General features: G+C 37.1%; 1 protein-coding gene across 3 annotated transcripts in view; it reads right to left on the reverse strand.

The window, feature by feature from the left end:
* lpp (LIM domain containing preferred translocation partner in lipoma) overlaps positions 1-19,297 on the reverse strand; it is a 171,964-nt gene that overhangs the window by 75,900 nt on the left and 76,767 nt on the right. The gene's annotated exons all lie outside the window — the stretch shown is intronic.

Below are 19,297 nucleotides of genomic sequence, written 5' to 3' on the forward strand. Positions count from 1 at the left end.
GTCTCCATGAACATAGAAAGGTTTAATACTTCCAAAACAATAATTCCAGAGAAAGAAATAACATCTCCATGAAGAAAAACATTTGACAGACCCTCCACCAGAAAAGTTACACAATGCACCTTTAAAATTATGCTAGATCTGAATTCTATGGTGGAGTTTGCTGTCAGATTGCAGATGTTTTGACCTTGTTTATGGTTCATATCAATGGGATTACTGGAACTTTCATGAAACTAAAACTGGAAACATCGTAATGCCCATAAAGTTACATTATGCAATATTTTAAATGGGAAGTGACTTGGTCAAGTATTTTAAGTTACTGCAGTTCTGATGTTGATTTTAAAATAGAAGTTTCGATTGCAGAAGTAAAAGTAGCTTTGAAGCTTTTCAGTTTCGACAATGTGGCAAGAGACAGTTGTCCTCAATGATTACGTTATATTTTGCCATGAAATATCGAAAAAGTTACAGAAATTACAAACACTGAAAATGATCATTTCTATAACTGATTAGTCCCTAGAACTGCAGAAGAGCTGTAATGGGACAAAAACCATTATAGTCTTATAAAATGCTGTATCATCATCTGAAACCAAGCAATTAGCAATAAGAGCATTACAAATTTCTCTGATCTGGCCAAGATTTTAAAACTTATATCTGGTTATTCATCTTGTTTTCAGATTTATTATCTACTTACTAGTTCTGAGACTGCATGGACAGATAATTTCACGACTTATAAGTAATTTTCTGACAGATTTAAATGTTTATGTCTTAAATTTTGGCCAAGCTTTTTTTTTTTTTAAATCAGACGTTCTTGTAGTAGCAAGAGTGCTGCTAGAGTAGTAGTAGTACCAGACTTAATTAGTAGTAGTAGTAGTAGTAGTAGTAGTAGTAGTAGTAGTAGTAGTAGTAGTAGTAGTAGTAGTAGTAGTAGTAGTAGTAGTAGTAGTAGTAGTAGTAGTAGTAGTAGTAGAGGTCGGACAGGATACAATTTCCACAAGATGAGACAAGACACGAGATTGAATCTATGAGAACAAGAGATTTTGACATGATTTACAATATATAAATTGTGCAATCCATTTCCTGAGTTTGATCTCACCATTTTTTATTTACTTTTTTTTTTTTTTTTTTTTTTTTTTTTATTTATAGATTTTCACTGTTTTCACTCCATTTTATCCAATCCAAATGTAAAAACATGGGGGGGGAAAATCTGGAGATAATTTTCAGCATATGCACACAATCTTGTAGCAATTTTGTCTCGCGAGATCTTGTAGGGCTAGTTCTTGTCCCAACCCCAAGTATATATTTTTAGGTTCCAGTACTAATACTTGAGTACATCTTTTCCATACTTGTTATGTCTTTCCACAAATAAAAGTTCAGTTACAAGAGGTGTGAGCTTCAACTTTGTCTAAATCCCTTAATCTAATCTGAGTCAAAGGGGGGGCCCTGCGGACAGTCTCCAGTTCACTAAATATTCTCTCCTTCTGATTTGTGTCTCGCCGATTAGCGCCGATGTTTATTTAAAAACTGTGTCTGTCTGCATATGTATGGCTAAATCTCCACTATGCCCTTTAGGAAGTGAAATTAGTTCATTTAAATGTTTCATGGCTTTTAACAACTCCAGATTATTAATTTATCTGGGAGGCTTGAGAACCTACGCTAACGTTTACTTAGCCGAGCACTGGAAATGCAAATTGGGCCCTCAAAATAATTACACTGTCATGGTACGTTTTCCACAGATTACATTAAGAGAATGGATTCAGCCTGTTCAGAGGGAGATGAGGCTAATCAAACGCACTGAATCTGCAGCAGTGTGTGAGCCGAGAAGGCCAAAGTGGGACCCTATGCATACTGTACCCATAAGTGAATGAATGTATAGGAGTTTCAGAATATTGTCAGTGAATTAATCTAAAAATATCCCAGTTAATTCTTGCTTATTAACTGGTCTTTCCTGGGGTAAACTATTATTTACATGCAAACATCAGCCAATATATACCATATGTTTTGGACTACAAGTTGCACTTTTTTTTCCCATGGTTTGGGTGATCCTGCAACTTATTCTCTGGTGCAATTATATATAAAATTTTCACACTGACAGCCGTGAGAGGGCGCTCTAGGCTTGTGTGTCAGTAACTGCTACTAATATTACTCCTGTACCATTGTGACTTCACTCTACTGCACACGTCCTCTGCAGAAAGAGCCACTGTCCTTTCTGTATCATGTCAGTCTTACTTCAGTACCATTGAAATTTTAAAATTTAAACAAACTAATAAAGAAAATAAAATTTAGCAGATTACAAGCTGCAACTAGTGAAATGTGCAGGCAAAAATGGTGATTGAGCAGCAGAAAGAAAGTTTGGAGTGAGCGAGAAACTTGTGACAACCGGGAGGGTGCACAATGCAACTTTCCTGGAAGTCACTGGATAGATTGACAAAGCCTGGACTTCAGTGACAACCGAAACCATTCTGTCAGGATTCAGAAAGGCCGGAATAATTCTAACTGGAACTGATGCTGAGTCTGATGACAGCTACACAGAAGAGGAAGCGGTGCTCCATTTACCTCCAGAGACGCTCAGAAGTGACACTGAGGATGAAGAATTCAATGGATTTAGTGATTTGGAGTGAGATGGAGAGTTTGGTAAACATGTTCTGTTGTTTATGCTATAGTTATCTGAATAACTGTTCATATGTGATGTTAACAGCCTGTTGTTGTTATTACTATAGCTTGCCTTTCAAGATAATCAATTTCGATACTAAGAAACATACAATACAATACAATACAATACAATACAATACAATGTTATTTTCAACATTAAATCATAGTATATTCTTTCATGTTTTATTTTACCATATGGTCTTATATCTAATAATTCCTCATTCGTTCAGGTACTCAGATACTCAGGTCATTCTAAAGCTATTCTGGAAAGGTTCATTTCTGAATGTGACTGTTTTAGTACCAATACCCGCTCAAATGATTATCTAGTTTTGATACTAGTTTTAGTGTTGAGCAGTATTTGATTTTCAATACCAGACAATCCAAGGTCTTCACTTTTTGTTTCATTATTATCTTTTTTTCACATTATTAATTTTATCCTCCACATTGGTAGTAAGACACTGTAGCCACAAATGCCCTGGGGTTGACTAATGATAGACTTGCCTGCCAATCTGCCCTAACATCCACACGCACACGCACATGCACACGCGCACACACACGCACATGCACACGCGCACACACTCTACATCCATACATGTTCAAATTGGTTGAACTGTCTTGCCAAAGGAAACCACAACAGTGTGACACGGTTGGAACTGGAATGAAATGTATTAATATAGCAGTTATAATCTCTATAATAATATAGACAATAATAATAGTCTCCCCAAGAACAGACCTCCCCAAAGAACATTTTGACTCAGACCCCCCCTTACTGAAAAAAAGACTGTCTTATGCCTTACACTATATGCCTTTTGTACTTTTGCACTATTTACCATTTATTATTTATTTATTACACATGAGACTGTGAGAAATCTTGATTCTTTGTATGATCTTTGTATAAAGAATAAACTGTGAACTTGAACTTGGTAAGACACCCACTGTCACCATGGTCACTGTTACAACATGTTTTTAATTGCCTTAATGAAATAGTGGAAAAAAGTGGAAAAAAAAATTAATTTAAGTAGAATGAAAAACACCTCATAATTATTTACAGCCTTGACTAAGTTTATTTAGTTAGCAGTGTTGGGAAGTAACTGAATACATGTATAAAAAATACCTATTCTGAAGACTAATTTTGAGTAGCTGTATTCCGGTACAGTTGTCTAAGTCTAAGTCAAAATACATTTTAATGCAACTATTTAGTATTTGGTAGCTACATACATTTTCAAAGTTGATCAGCCATAGTAAAAGTACAGCAGTGTTAGCAAACCCAGCCCCTCTCCTGATATTTAGTGCGTTCCTCTGTCATATTTCTTAAAACTCTCTTCTCACAAATGCACACAGATCCAAACTTTCCCCTAAACCGGCTCCAGTTTAATGCAGAGTGACTTTACAAACAACATGAGTGTGAAATTTCACAGAGGCGCTCCAAAAGCCTCTGACACATTCAAAAAGATTAGGAGCGACTATAGCAGCCTTGGGGGTCCAGCTAAAACTGTTAACTTTGCACTTCCAGCCACAAGCGGGGGGGATTTTTATTTTTTATTTATTATTTTAGGCGAGCATTGGGAAAACCCCTAAAGAAATCCCAAGTTCTTTACAAACTAAGACCTTGGATTTTTCTTCCTGAACTTTAGTGCAAAATAAACAAAGCTTACTGTATTTGCATGTGTGGTTTCAGCAGGTAAAGACCACAGAGAAATCTCTATTCATATCAACACTACGCTCCCATTCACAAGGAAGAAAACAAACCAAAACAATATCACCGTCAAACAACCACTTTAAATACAATAATGAATTCAATAGTATATTCATTAGAGATGGGACAATGTCTTAGCCAGGCTGGCATGACCTAGTACCTTCGCTCAATTTTATTTCTCTCCAGCGACTAGCACATTAGCAGCTATTAGTTAAATAAAAATGTACCCGCCTACCGTTGAGCGAAAGAATCCTAATGCTGCAAGGTCAGACAGTTTCTATGAAGTGAAACCGGCTGATGAATCAGGCTAACAAGATCTAGTGCCACAAGATAAAACTGACAGGAAAAAAGTGCAGGTGAGTTACATTTATTTAAGAAAAAAACTGCTACAATGACAGAAAAAAAAAAAATGTAAATCTAAATAAATCAGACATTTTGTGGTCAAAATTTTAGTTTGAACCGCACCTTTTATTTATTTTAAATTGTGTCCAAATCAAAGTCTTAGGTTGCTCCTGTGGACCCAATCTCACATCTCATCTGGGCTTGGAATTGTGTCTCGTGCCTTCTTTAATATTCATCCATTTGTTTTTGTTTGTTTTGTTTCTTTCATATCTCAATTTCAGGAAAAAATGCATTTCTAATTATGTTATACTGTTTTTATCTTAGTTGCTGAAGATTATGTTAACCATCCTGTTCCCCATTACAATGACAAGATAAAAACTAACCATCCAAATATAAATCAAATGGAGTTTTTTCCTGCCTCACCTTCCTCTCGTCACAAACTGTTTGCTCACTTCCTGTGGTTCCTGATAGAAGGTTGCCCCGGAGACGACAGAACTCTCATATAACAAAAAGCCCTGACGCTTCACTCATGCCGATTCCTCCTCCGCTCCGTCTCACAATTGCGGGTATCACTTCTCCCCAAAATAGTTCCAGATAAGGCACATTAAACATGATTAAACAGCAGCGCTTGGGATTGTGGCGAGACCTCTAGCTGTTTTCAACTATCTTCACGTTTGCAGATAAAACCGGATACACACAGACACGCACAGGGAACTTTTCTATCTCCAAATCTCATTCTTTTGGCTCCTTCAAGTGATAGTTGCATGAAAGCCTTGAACAAGTGAGATATTTTAGAAATGCTGGCAACCACATTTTCTATCAGTTTGAATGGTGTAAAACGTGCCCTCACATCCTAAAACTTCCACTAATTATCTGTGTCTTCTGAGGAAAGAGCCTTTGTTCTTGTTGGATTCTGTCATAATATTGAAACAGCACTGCTCACTCAGAACAATGAAAAACTTGGCAGAGTAACAGCTAAATAGACACGGAGAATAACAACTAGTAATACCGTGTTCAGGTTTGTCGGGTTTACATGCAAAATCCATTGGGCTTTCTGAGAGTCCAGACACTTTCACTAGAATCATTTATATGATTTCGGCCCTGGAATTGCGAATCTGTACTGAACTAAAAGTAAAAGGTAGCTGTTAACTTGAAAACTACTAATTCATGACATCAGAAGGTGGAACAGAGCATTTTGAGTTTGGGAGATGCTCAAACATGTGTGAATGAAACAAAACATAATGCAAATGTGTCCAACTAGAGGCGTTTGTTGCTATTTTGATGCCGTGGTCTTAATTACACTTAGTTATTAACAGTGCTGATGATGAAGGTGCCAATTTTGAAATTTATATTTTATTATTTAAAGGTGCATTGTGTAACTTTTCTGGTGGCGGGTCCGGCAAATGCTTTTCTCCATGCAGATGCTTGATGATTGCCATTGATTGATATTGATTGATATTAAACATTTCTATATTCATGGAGACCAAACCAGGCCAAGTTACAGGTCAAATCTGTGAAAAGGCAACCCTACTCACAGTCAGAATGGTGTTTTTCTAAGGATTTTTGAGCTATAAAACCACCTGTAATTGAATAAATTTAACATAGAACTGTTTAATGTCTTACTCTGGAAATTTCCAGGCAGTGCAATGCCATCTTCATAAAAACAAGCAGGTGATTTAACTGCAACCAAAAAGTTACAAAGCGCACCTTTAAATAACAAAAATGCAGCAAAAAGTTATTTTTAAAAAGTCATCTTCATCTTACTGGGAGAGATTTCTGCACTGTGAGTAATTGTACAGTCTTTTGACATGTCTGATACTTAAACTTCAGATAACACATTTTAAGATTATTTTAGCAATGTTCTGTAAAATTGCAAACATTTTTTTCAGATTATCATTATTGGGAGTTTTTTTTTTTTCTTTTCTTTTCTAATATTGCCAACCAATATTGCCAATAAGCAGAACTGAACAATCAGCAAATCTGTCATTTAAAGCAGTGTTTCCCAAAAACTGGGTCACGATCCTCAGGTGGATTGCAGGAGATTTTTTTGGGGTCGCCTTGTCACAATCTGATCTGATGTAGATCTGCAATATACAGGGCTACATTTAATGTAGTGACTTATGGATCCTTTTATTGCTGGTACAGTTACATTGTTTAAAACTTGAGAAATACTAATTGTTCAGAAAGACACAATCACTCCGTCAACAATAAAATATCCTCATTAATGTTCAATAATGGTCAAATCCACCTTTATTTTGTAATTTAAGAATAATGTGTATTGACTTGGAATTGAAGAATTGGATTGAAGTTTTGTGACTTTTAAAAATGTCTTTTTTAACGTGAATTTAATGTCTTTTTTTTGTGACTTTTTAAAAATGTCCCCAAAAGAAAAGTTTGGGAAACACTGATTTAAAGCATGCAAAGTCTGGGTAAGGTGTCTTGCTCAAACATGCAAAAATACTAGCACTATCAATGCACTGCCTCCCCCCTTGTCATTCTGCCTGCCACTCCATCTTATCTTCTTCACCACCACTCATACATACACTCTTTACATATTTTGCATCCCTATAATCTCTACCTGTCCACAATATTTTCAGATCTCTATAAGTTTTATTTTTTCCCGTATTCAAACAAGACTTTCAAAGAGATCTGAAAATCCATTAATTTCAACAACATAATCACTTTTCAGAATTGTGGCTGTGAGCATTTGCCATGGTCTAAGTGCACAATAGCAGTCGTACTCAAATCCACTGGGCAGTTTATTGATGTTTTATTAAACCACTCGACTTTGTTGTTACTTAAAAACGTACAAGTTTAAAGATGAAAATATTCACAAAGTACATCCTAAAGTACTCACATGAGAGCGAGAAGAGACAGGCGTTATCTAAGCATGGAAACTTTGTTCTGGTTCAGGATTATAGTCTCAACCGTGTAGAGACGACTCGGGGGGCTTTCAAACCTCAACACTAAGTTCACATTTGAAATTACTTTGCAGTTCTCAGAGTAGTTTGTCTTTATAGTGTATCCATGTGCAAGATGTGACAGGTTGCTGATAGGTAAAGTTAGGAACACATGCCAACAAAGAGAACACAAGCTGTAGATTCAACTATTGACCCAATCTGATCCCCAGTCCCACCAAATTCACTTTACAATTAAGTAAACATTTAAATCACTAAATAATAAACACATTTCTCAAATGCTATCCAAGCCTTCAGTGTTGTTGTCACGATACCAACATTTCAAAACTAACAAAAAGATTTGATACTCAATACAGATTCAGATAGCACGATGATAATTTAAAAAATATGCTTTCAATAGAATAGACAATAGAATGGGATTTTCAACATTAAATAATTAGTATTAATGATTTGGTCTTGATTAGAATCAGATTTTCTATGCTTTTAACAACCCTAATGACAATGCTGTAGTTTGAACCAGAGGTGGGAACTTACAAGTCGTGACTTGACTCGAGTCAGACTTGAATAACTATTTTTAGGACTTGAGACTTGATTTGATAAAATGGACTAAGACTTGGTACTTGACTTGGACTTGAAGGTCAGTGACTTGGGACTTGACCCAAACTTGAGGCCTGTGACTTGAGAACACTTGAGAAGCACTTTTAAATCTGAATTTGTTATATTCTGACCATACTGATTCACTCTAAGATCTTGTCAAAATATTTAAAAAGGAAAAATTTGCATTTCTACAACTCTTAAATACTCATATATAAATATACTATGACTTCACAATTTATTTTAAAAGTCATATAAATTGCAAAAATCTAAGCTATATTTGGTAGGTTGGTTAAAGACTTGGACTTGGATTTGAGGTCAGAGACTTGAGACTTACTTGAGACTTGCAAAACGGCGACTTGGTCCCACCTCTGGTTTGAACTAATCTAATCTCAACACATTCACATTACAATGAATCTAAAAGAACCAAAAAAAATAAAAATAAAAATTTTAACAATAAAATGTTAATTCTCAAATACTATTCATACTTCCAGAGGTTCTACTAAATGCCACTCTGTGGAAGAAGTGAGCCATGCACAACACACCTTTTTGAAAAGCCAAGTAGTATAAAAGTTTGCAAAAATCTCCAAAGAATAAGTGCCAAAATTGTCATGTTTTTGTGTTACAATTATTGAGAAGAAACAAAGAAATGTTAAGATTTTGGTCATAATTACTGACCCTGTGAAAGAAAACAACATGCTATTTTCACTTTCATTCACATTGGTTTAATCCTTTGGAACACACTGAAAGAAATTTAAAATAATCATAAAAATATTCCCCTGTTGTATTCGTACTGTCATGAGCGTCACCAGCCAGTTGTCCCTGAAGTCCTTTATTGTTTAAAAAAAAAAAAAAAAAAAAAGTAAAGCAGACGTCGTGTTTTGTTCAAAGAAAATGCCACCATGTTGAAACAATATTTGATAGTGACGGTGCACATGTTGGGAGCAGATGTTTTTCCATTGTGTCAGATTGCAGTCATTTGAGCTCCTCTCATTAGAAGTGCAGATAAAAGCAGAAGAGAGCAGGGCTGTGGATCCACCTCAAGACAATGAAGATGAACAGGTTCAAACTTCTCTTATGTAATCTCTTTATAAAGTGGGTTTCAGGAGAAAAGCATGTAATTTTTCCAGCATGATGTAACAACTTCATACAAAGTAGGGCGTATTACTTACTGATGCAACTAAAAAATCATTTTCTGGGCCTGTGAGTGCAGAAGTCCCTGTGTTGAGTCTCCAGTGGTGGTGCATGGGACTGCGGGCTATGGGCACAAAAGGAGGAAATGTGGGTTTTGTAGCGGCAGAAGCTAATTGTTTTTGTGAGTTCTCGTAGCAGCTTTGAGCCTGAATCATGGCTGTAATGAGCTCGGTGCACTTGTGACCTGCTCTGAAATACTGCCCCACAATGACACATGTCCACAGATCAATCCCTCACTAAGACCAATGTTATGACTCAGAGACAGAAGTGTGGAAATCTTTTATCTGTGTGAACACCAAACCACCAGGATTACACTGTGAGCTGCTGGCCATACTGGCTCTATGTCATGCCATATATGGTCTCAGATTAATTTAAAATATTCTGATGTAGTTTTAGATTGTACCTTTCTGTTTCGCAAATTAAACAGCAAATACAACACTGACACAAGGTTAACATCGATCATAAATGTTACTTTGCTTTTCCATTCAAAAACATATTGTGAAAAATGTATTTTATTAGCTACGTTAAAATGGTGTTTGTTCATTGGTCTGTGTTGTATTTGAGACGATACATGCATGTTTGAGTAATCCTGAAAACTTCGCCCACTACTGGTATGATCATGTTAAGTTAAAATGGTCATAAAGAAAAATCCTAGAAGAATTATGAAGACTTGGGTACTTATGAAGCCATTTTATAAACAATATTGCAATTTACAATTAACAACAGGTAAAATAATGATCTATGAATTTCATAGTTTGAACGGCAGGAAAATAGTTTTTTTTAAGCATTTCCTTTCACTGTTAAAGAATACACAGAGTGAATTTTGTCATTGGATGGTCCCATTAATCCCAAACAAAGAGGGTGACAGGACAGTTTGTTTGACTAACCCACAGTGACGGATTGCACACAGAGCCTGGAGCCTCCACAGTGAGCTGGCCCTGTCAAAACTTAGGACCTGCTGCAGAATGACCTCTGGGGTCAACAGACGCCAACGGCAACACTCCACCAACAAAACAGCCAGCGCTGCTAAGAAACAAGGAGACGGAGCTGTGTTTGTGAACTGTCATTACTGTTCTAGTGGCCTCTTCACATCACAGAAGAAGATGGTTCATTTAAAAAGGCAATGCAGTGGTTGTGGATTCTCTCTGTCAATGGGGCTCTTGTAACTATTACTACTATTAAGGTTTAACTTTGCACTGGCCAATAGGTGTGTGAATGTGTTGTCTGAAGTGATCATAATACAGGTTTTTATTGTATAGATTCTATTTTTCTACACTGTATATACAATAAATTTACTCCTACCTACAAAAAAAAAATGTAGGCCTGTCACGATTAGGGAATCGATAATTGATCATTAAGAATTTCTTCAATCACATTTTTAATCAGCAAACCGAATGTAGGTTGCTGTGCGTAGCGTCGCGTAAGGAGACGAGGCTGCGCTTGACAGCGCAAACACTGTAGTTGTGGCCTCACAGTCCCACGTTTTCGGCTCTGGCACCTCCTTGGAGATCACTGTACCACTCAGTGAGTGTGTTTATATGTACATCAGTATCACGGGTATGATCGGGTTTTTTGAGTATCCTGGTTTTGTCATGGTGCGTGTATACGAAGTATCCCTCTGTCACAGAAAGAATCGTGTCCTTTAATCCGACAGAAGCTGACCGCATTAGCTAACAAGGAAAGAGCTGTTTTTTTTAAGTGCTTACAGTTTATGCAAATTAGCCATGTGGTTTTAAATTTCTTTTCTGTAAAATGTAAACAAATGTGCGCAAAACTGCAGTAAACTTTAATATTATAATCTCAAAGCGGCTGATGTGGCTCTATAGTGGTTATGGTTTATATGTTGTTGTTAAAGTTGAGTGTATTTATGCAGATTAGTAATAAAGATGATAATTTTAATATAAAAACATTAATGATTAATTGAAAAACGATTGTTAATTTAATCAAATGCTCACCCCTAGTCACAATAATTACTATAGTGAATATATTACTATAGTATGTGTAACATTTCAGTGTAAACATGGGGAGATTTGGGATATTTTTGTTGTCGTAAGATTTGAGCTGTTGAGAGTTGAAAAAGTAAATTCTGTGGTTATTACTCTGTTCTACAACTCTCTACTATTTATCTGTTGAAGCTCAAGCCAGTTAATGATACCATCTATTTAAAAATGGTTTACAATGATTATTTTGCATTACTGTTGGTATCTGCGGCATAAAGTAACTTCAATATTATTGTTTATCACAGTATATCTCTGTATGTACAGTATGTATGTAACATACTTTTTATTGAGCTGAAACCTTGCATGGGCTTGTGTGTCACCTGCTGTCTCAGTAGAGACATTCCAGGCGGTATCTCCATGGAGACAAGCAGGTAGGACAATTTTGAATTTTGAAATTTTGAACAGAAATTGAAGAGGTCTTTTTTTTTTTTTTTCAGAACTATACAGAGGACACACTTCACAAAAATACTACTACAACCAGTGAAATATCGTACCTTGTAATTACACTTTTACACGACCACTGTACACAAAAAAAAATGCCATCACACTGACCAAAAGAAGAAAAATTAAATTGAATCCTTGGCATCTTGAACTTTTGAGGAGGAATAAAAGACAAACAGGTGTTGAGCCAAACGTTCGGAAAAAAAGTGAAGCCAGCATTCCTAAACAACAAAAAAAAAGTAAGTTTTTTTTTTTTTTTCAAATTATGCTATTCAGTTCCACTTTAAAAACTCTGAATTTACTGGAAACCTAGGAACGCGGCCAGATGAAACTGAAGTATGAATGTAAGTAAAGCCATGTGAGACGCATGCCTGTCATTTCAAAGAGATAACAAAAGCTCCATCGATAGCAGATGTACACGGGAAAACAAGGTTGCAAGGCTCAAAGAGTAAGAAAAACAGTCTGAATTACTGGAAAGAAATCAGAAATCAGATCCCATCGTTATTAAAACTACTATCAACACTTTAAAAATCTACTGGACGACTGAGGGATTAAACAGATTAAAAAAAACACATGGTAATATAAAAGAAAGTACTACAATTTAATGTTGAAAATCATATTGTCTAAAGAAAGAAAAGTTTTATTATCACTGTGGTATTGGAATTGGTGTTGAGTCCATTACTTAGTGTCAAAAACTTGTTTGAAAGGTGTTATGTTTATCACATAAACTTGATCAGGGAAATAAAATCCAATTATATCAATATAATAGATGAGCTAAAGAATTATGGGTGGTCGAAGAGAGTAAAGTGATGCTATAAGTTTGAAAAGTATACTGAAAAACTTCTAATCTCGTTTTTCATTCTAGATGTTTCAGTGACCTTTGAATGACCAATGAGCAGTTCCACCAAAGTTGCAAGCTCCAGATGCCAAGCTTATGTGAATTTGTTTGTCTTATTTTGTTGTCATGTCATTTTGGCCCATAAACCAGGGTCACATGTGGCTCATTCACTGTGATGGATTGGAAAAGGATGCAGGGAGCTTATCTGGAACGGAAATGACAAAAAGATAAGATAAGATAAGAGAGGTTACTGAAAGTTTCTATAAGACAAAGTGCATATACTGGAGCTAAATCTGAGGAAGGAATTTTGAGAAAAAAGTTATAATAGCTGAAAATGGTTTACTTTTTTGTATCCTTCTGTTTGTTTGTTTTTTTGTTTTTTTTATGATTATTCAGCAAAGCAGTTCAAAGGTGACCATCATCACTGAGTTCTGCATCCAGGACCAGGAACTTTTCATCTTGAAAGGCAAAATATAGTAATAACAATAGAACAGAGAACAACAGGCTGTTAACGTCACATATGAACAGTTCTTCAAATAACTATAGCATAAGCAACAGAACAAGTTTACCAAACTCTCCATCTCACTCCAGATCATTAAATCTATTGAATTCTTCATCCTCAGTGTCACTTCTGAGCCACTCTGGAGGTAAACAGAACACCGCTTCCTATTCTGTGTAGCTGTCGTCAGACTCAGCATAAGTTCCAGTTAGAATTATTCCGGCCTTTCTGAATCCTGACAGGATGGTTTCAGTTGTCACTGAAGTCCAGTGCTTTGTCAGTCCATTCAGTGACTTCCAGGAAAGTTGCATTGTGCACCCTCTCTGTTGTCACAAGCTTCTCACTCACTGCAAACTTTCTTTCTGCTACTCAATTATCATTTTCAGCTGAATATTTCATACTTGCAGCTTGTAATCTGCAAAATATGATTTTCTTTTTGGGGGCATTTGTGTTCAGTCTTCTCAGTTTTCTTTAGTTTTGAATTTAAAATTTTCAGTGGTTCAGAAGTAATGGTGCAATTGACTGACATGATACAGACAGGACAGAGGCTCTTTCTGCAGGAGACATGCGCAGTAGAGCAAAGAGACAGTGGTACAGGAGTAACAGGAGCAGCAGATACTGACACAGCCTAGAGAGCACTCTCACGGCTGTCAGTGTGAAAATTTTAATATGTAAGTCCCACAGTAATATACAGTACAGTAATTAAGAAAAAAAAAAAGATTATAAAAGTAGAACTAGATCACTGATGACTAGAAGATCTATTATTTTTAAAATTATTCCAGAATGTAATAAACTGCAAAGTGTTAAACTCTTACTGCCAGCTCAGTCCTTAGTTACCTACAGGGTATAATACTCCCTACAATGGAAGCATAGCCACTGCACTACACAAGAACTGCAACAGACTGGAATGGACAATACTATGTCGATGCTTTGAGTGCTCATGTCTCTGAGAGCTGTGTCCTGTACTGATGTAAATAAACATCTGAGTTAGAACAGTCAGCGTCATGCCTCTTCTCTTCTACTCTCGGGCTACTACAAGTTATTCTACAGCACAAAGTTATTCAAATGTTTCACCAAATTATACAATTTACATGTGTTTTTGGGACAGACAACAATGCTGATATGGACACTGTACACAGTAAAGCGTCAAATAGTCGTATTAAGACAGATAACGCCTGATCAATCCATCTCTTCAGATATCATTAAAGATATCATTCGTAAATGTTGTATCATCGACAGTGTAATCCATTTTCAAAAAATACGCCAAGGCTCTATGTAAACACAATAGTGAAAAAGTGAATAGTGAAATCATATGAGACTACCTGAAGGGTTTGTACCTTGGGATGATAAAGTGATGGCAGTAGAAGATCACTGAATAGACAGTCTCAGTGGGAGAGGGTGGAGGAGTGAGAAGGAGAGAGGGATGGCACGAGGCAGGTGTGAGGAGGAGTTCATCTCAGCTGCATCCCAAACACTGAACCACAGATAAACTGTCAACACACGTCAATAATGGAGTCCAATGTGAAGAGTGGACATGACACCTGATCACATCCACATCAGACTGTTTGACACGGAGCACGTACAGAAAGAGGCTGAGCACACACAGACAGGAGCTAGAACGAAGGCTGACAGGTAGAGGAGCAAATAACTTCCAATATTGTTTTACTGAACAAGCAGAAATAAGAAGTGAGACTGAGAAGCCAAAATTAAAATCAAATGAAGGTAGGCTATTGAAGAGCTGTGCTGTTAGCGCCACAGTCAAGCCTACAACTTTTTGACATTCTTGGGCAGGAGAAATAGTTTAAACATGAAAGATTAATAAAATGTGATGCAGCTGATAAAATCATATTTAAAAAATGGCTCAATCAATCAGATTTAGCCATTTCACATGGTGGACATTGTGAAATACATTTGGTATATTCCATCATTGTACTACACACACATTCCCCAAAGTAATGTTTTAAAATTGTTTATGCAAAAATAGTGATAGGTCAAACCTTTCATGCAATACCATAATATGACCATGATACGGGAATTCTACATTGTAATCCATGTGAGTCCCAGCCCTTTATATTGAGCCCATTGGTTCCATTTAGATTCACCTGTCTTAAAGAAGAGTTTTGTTTGCTATATCTGTGATGCCATTATCACCATTATTTTATGTTTTAAACAACTGAAATCTCAATACTGATTTAAAATAATTAGTTGAAAACTAGGGTGCTAATTTGGCACTTTTAAAGACATGTAACATCCCCACAATAAAGTTTCACGGCTGGACAAAGCTAACAGCCCTCCTGTGGATATTACAGCAGCAAGCAGTGGACTATTATTTAATTTTGGCAAAAATCACAACACATTAATGCTAAATTCTACATGTATCACTGCTTAAGAAAAAAGAAAACTGGACAATGAAGTAAAGAGCAGTGGGAGTCTATAGTGGGTAGAAGAATATGTGAATTTTTGTCCCATAATAACATCTCAGTGTTTTCAATACATACACCAATCTGTAGCACAGCGCCACTAATTGATTCCGCTTCTTTTTTTTTTTTTAAACGCAATCCTGTCATTGTTGCTCACACGCACAGAGAGAGAGAGAGAGAGAGAGAGATCAACAGTCACACATACATATCCAACACTGGATCTTGAATGCAGAAGAATAAAGATTCAAGTAGGTATTTGTAAACAAGAAGGGAAAACCATTCTAACCTTTTCTGTTAAAATCTCTTAAAACTGTATTTAGCCTAGCTCTGTCTTTCACTCTAAACTGTGATGTGTGGAGGGACTGTGTGAATGACTCTGTGTTCCCTGAAGTCGTCTTGTTGCCAGAAGGCTCAGAGTGACTTCTGAATGCTCCTCTAACCCATCTCCACACATTTACCAACACACAGCGCAGTAGAAAAAACACAAGTGCGCATTTGGAGAGAAGAGAAAGTGCAAATCTTTTCGGCAGCGTTGAATATTTTATTAATTAGGCTGCACATTAGGGTGCATCTGCGTGCAAGAGAGGCAGACAGGAGGAGCTTTTTAATTTCAGCTTAAATCTTATCACACACGTTAAGTGGGATCAGACCTGAGGGCAGCTCTAATGGAGGAAGCGCATTACAGTTCAGCAGGGACACCAATGTCACTATTTACTTTTGTTTGTGGATGAACAACACAGGCAGCTCACTCACTGCTGTGGGTTTTTAACAGGGAATCTTCAAATACAGATACAGAGGTCTGGGAATGGGCTACTGAAATAAAGACAAGGAAAATATGCTTTATGGTAGCCTCAAGAGACCTTTAAGATTAGCTTTTCATCTTGTAGGTTAGCACAAATCCAAAATTGGTAGTACAATACAATATGCATTCAAGGGCCTGTACCTATATTTTTCCATCTGAGCAAATTTGGCCTTGCCTCAATACAGATGTTTTGTATAAGCAACTCTTAAATACATATTATAAAGCTTTTATGTCAAAGAAACAGGAAGTACACTGTTAGCCTATGCTTTCTCATAAAGGCAACCTTTACTTTGGCCTCTGAATAGTTATAAAAAGTGCTTAAATTTGGCGGAATTTTAGAATAATCTGAATTCATAAGGTAAAAATCTGCAAATTGTTTACAATGAAGCCGTTCTGATTTTCACATTTTTGAGACATTAAAAATCAAGTACAGCGCCTTTAATAACTTTCATTGGGTTTCATTTTATTTAGCTAACAAAGTCTTAACGACAATTATAAAAAATGTCAATACTGCCATTCAAACTGTTTCAGAATTCACATTTCACACATTTCTAAATCCATTTTTATCCGAAACTAGAAACCTCCCTATTGCGGTATTCTGGCCTATCTTGTATTTGATTACTAGAAACCCCAGCAGTAGCAGTAGCAGTAGCAGTAGCAGGAGTGAGTGTGAATGGGAGGTCATTGCTCTTTCCTAGTGTATTTCTTCAGTGCAGAGCTACAGATGCTAGCCTCTTGATGAACGCACTATTTTGACATTCATCTGGGCCTGCTTGTTAACTCCCCCACAACAGATCTGATGCAGTGAGACAGGCCTGTGCCGCACATTAGCCCAGTCGCTCCAACCGCACTCAAGCAAACCTGAACTGCACGCTCTCCCATCATCACGCCACGTCTCCAAGAATGAGGAGACAAAAACACTTGATCAATATTAGAGCAGCGGCCATGTCTGAAATGCTTGGAGAGTCGAGAGAGGCGATGTCAAATAAAGAAGTGTCCCCAATTAGCTGCAGCTCCGGAGCACTCAGACAAGCTGTAACAGAATGAGAGCTACATGTGTACAGATGTCCTCATTCTGTTTGAGTGTCGCTGAACAGATAACGTGATCAAAACAAGCATTTTATATGGGCTCATATTTAAATTATACAGTTTTGTTTTTCATTAGTTGATCTGCTGTGTACAAATTACTGTAGTTTCTTCCAGTGCCAGGTAAATTGGATGTTTAAAAAACAACTGGAGAATAAATTTATTGGAAAGACTTGTAGCATAAATATATTGTGTTGTACTTGTAACCAAGTTATTTATAGGGTTAGTGTGAATAAACTGAGGCTGCTGCAGAGTGCTAAGGATGTGGTCGAAGTTGATTTTGCTGTGGCAGGATAAACAGACTTAGTTAAGTGTGTCAAATTACAAATGGCATCTAAGATGAAGCGCAGAGAGAACAAATGGGGATTATATAACACTCACATTTCATTAGCTGCTGCTGTTGTGCCACAGAGGAAACCACTAAAGCTAACCAAACTCTAGTGACGTGCTTTATGAATGAGTGGGATCTCAGGCCTCAGTCCAAATGCAGCAGAACCTCTGAGCTGCAGAGGGGCACGAGGAGCCCTATTGATTTTAGAGTGGCGTTGTAATTGCTCGTGCACAGAAAGCAGTAAATCATGAGCCTAATTCTTCTGTTTATACAAGCAGAAGATCAGCGGCAGCAGAGACCTGGCCTCTGTGTAGAATAATGCATAGACTGACAGCAGCAGCTGCCGAGGGGAAAAGGTCAACTCGAGTTAATCAACTAGAATCAGCATCAACGAGAGCTCAACTTGTGCATGTGCATGGATATGTGCACACACAACAGACCACAACATACATAAACACACACATACACAATGCACACACAATACATACAAACAACATGCACATACAATACACACAACAGACCACAACATACATAAACACACACACACAATGCACACACAATACACACAAACAACTCACAACATACACGCACAAACAACATGCACACTCACACATGCTGGGTGCCTAACCTTAAACCAACCATTACCTTAAATCATTTGTACAAATATCTGAGTTTAAATCGTGTTTGTGGCTCTTATAATTTTTGTCCCCATAGGCAGGCAAATCCTAGAGTTGAGTGTGTAGAGTTTAGTCCCCACAATGTAATAAATCCCGTTCACATAAACACTCACAAACAACACAACACAAACCACCGCACGCACTCACAACCTGCAGTAGGACATCCATCAGGGTCTAAGAGGCTGCAAAAGTGGAGCCCGGATCGGCTCAGGGTGGGCTGCAGGTTAAGTCCGCTCGCCGTCTGATACATAAGAGCTCATGTTTTAAACATGTACATGTGTGTACTCACACACAGGTGCTCCACAAATAAGTGCACTCTGACCCCACAGGTAAACTACATGCTTCACTTACACCTGTCAGCCATACAGGTGACATCAATATTTCACACGCTGTGGACAAAAGCTTTCAAACTCACTTTACATGAGGCCTACACAAACTTGTGCACTTAAACTATATTTTATTTAGGAACAACTCCCTCGCACTTGTTTAAAAAGTATATGTCCAGACATGCCTGCACTAAAGTGTGTTTTCTATGTACACTGTATAGTATATACAGTATAAAAGAGTTTGAAAGAGAACTATCCTCATGGAGAGCACCACAGAGGCCATGGTCAAGTAGTGCTCCCGACACCAAAGCTGCGCACACCATTATGTGGCTAATAAGAGGTTTGAGGTGTTCTTTTTCAAATGGACAATAGTAAAGTAAAGCATCAATAGGAGCGCTGATGAGCCGCTGTTAGTTTCAAAGCCACAAACTTATAGAGTGTAAACATGCCTTGACCTCTGCTGTATCTTTTGTTTGTCCAAAGCCAC

Source organism: Boleophthalmus pectinirostris, unplaced genomic scaffold (genome assembly GCF_026225935.1).
Source record: "Boleophthalmus pectinirostris isolate CB_2022bp ecotype Guang Dong unplaced genomic scaffold, ASM2622593v1 HiC_scaffold_7, whole genome shotgun sequence".
NCBI classification, from domain to species: domain Eukaryota; kingdom Metazoa; phylum Chordata; class Actinopteri; order Gobiiformes; family Gobiidae; genus Boleophthalmus; species Boleophthalmus pectinirostris.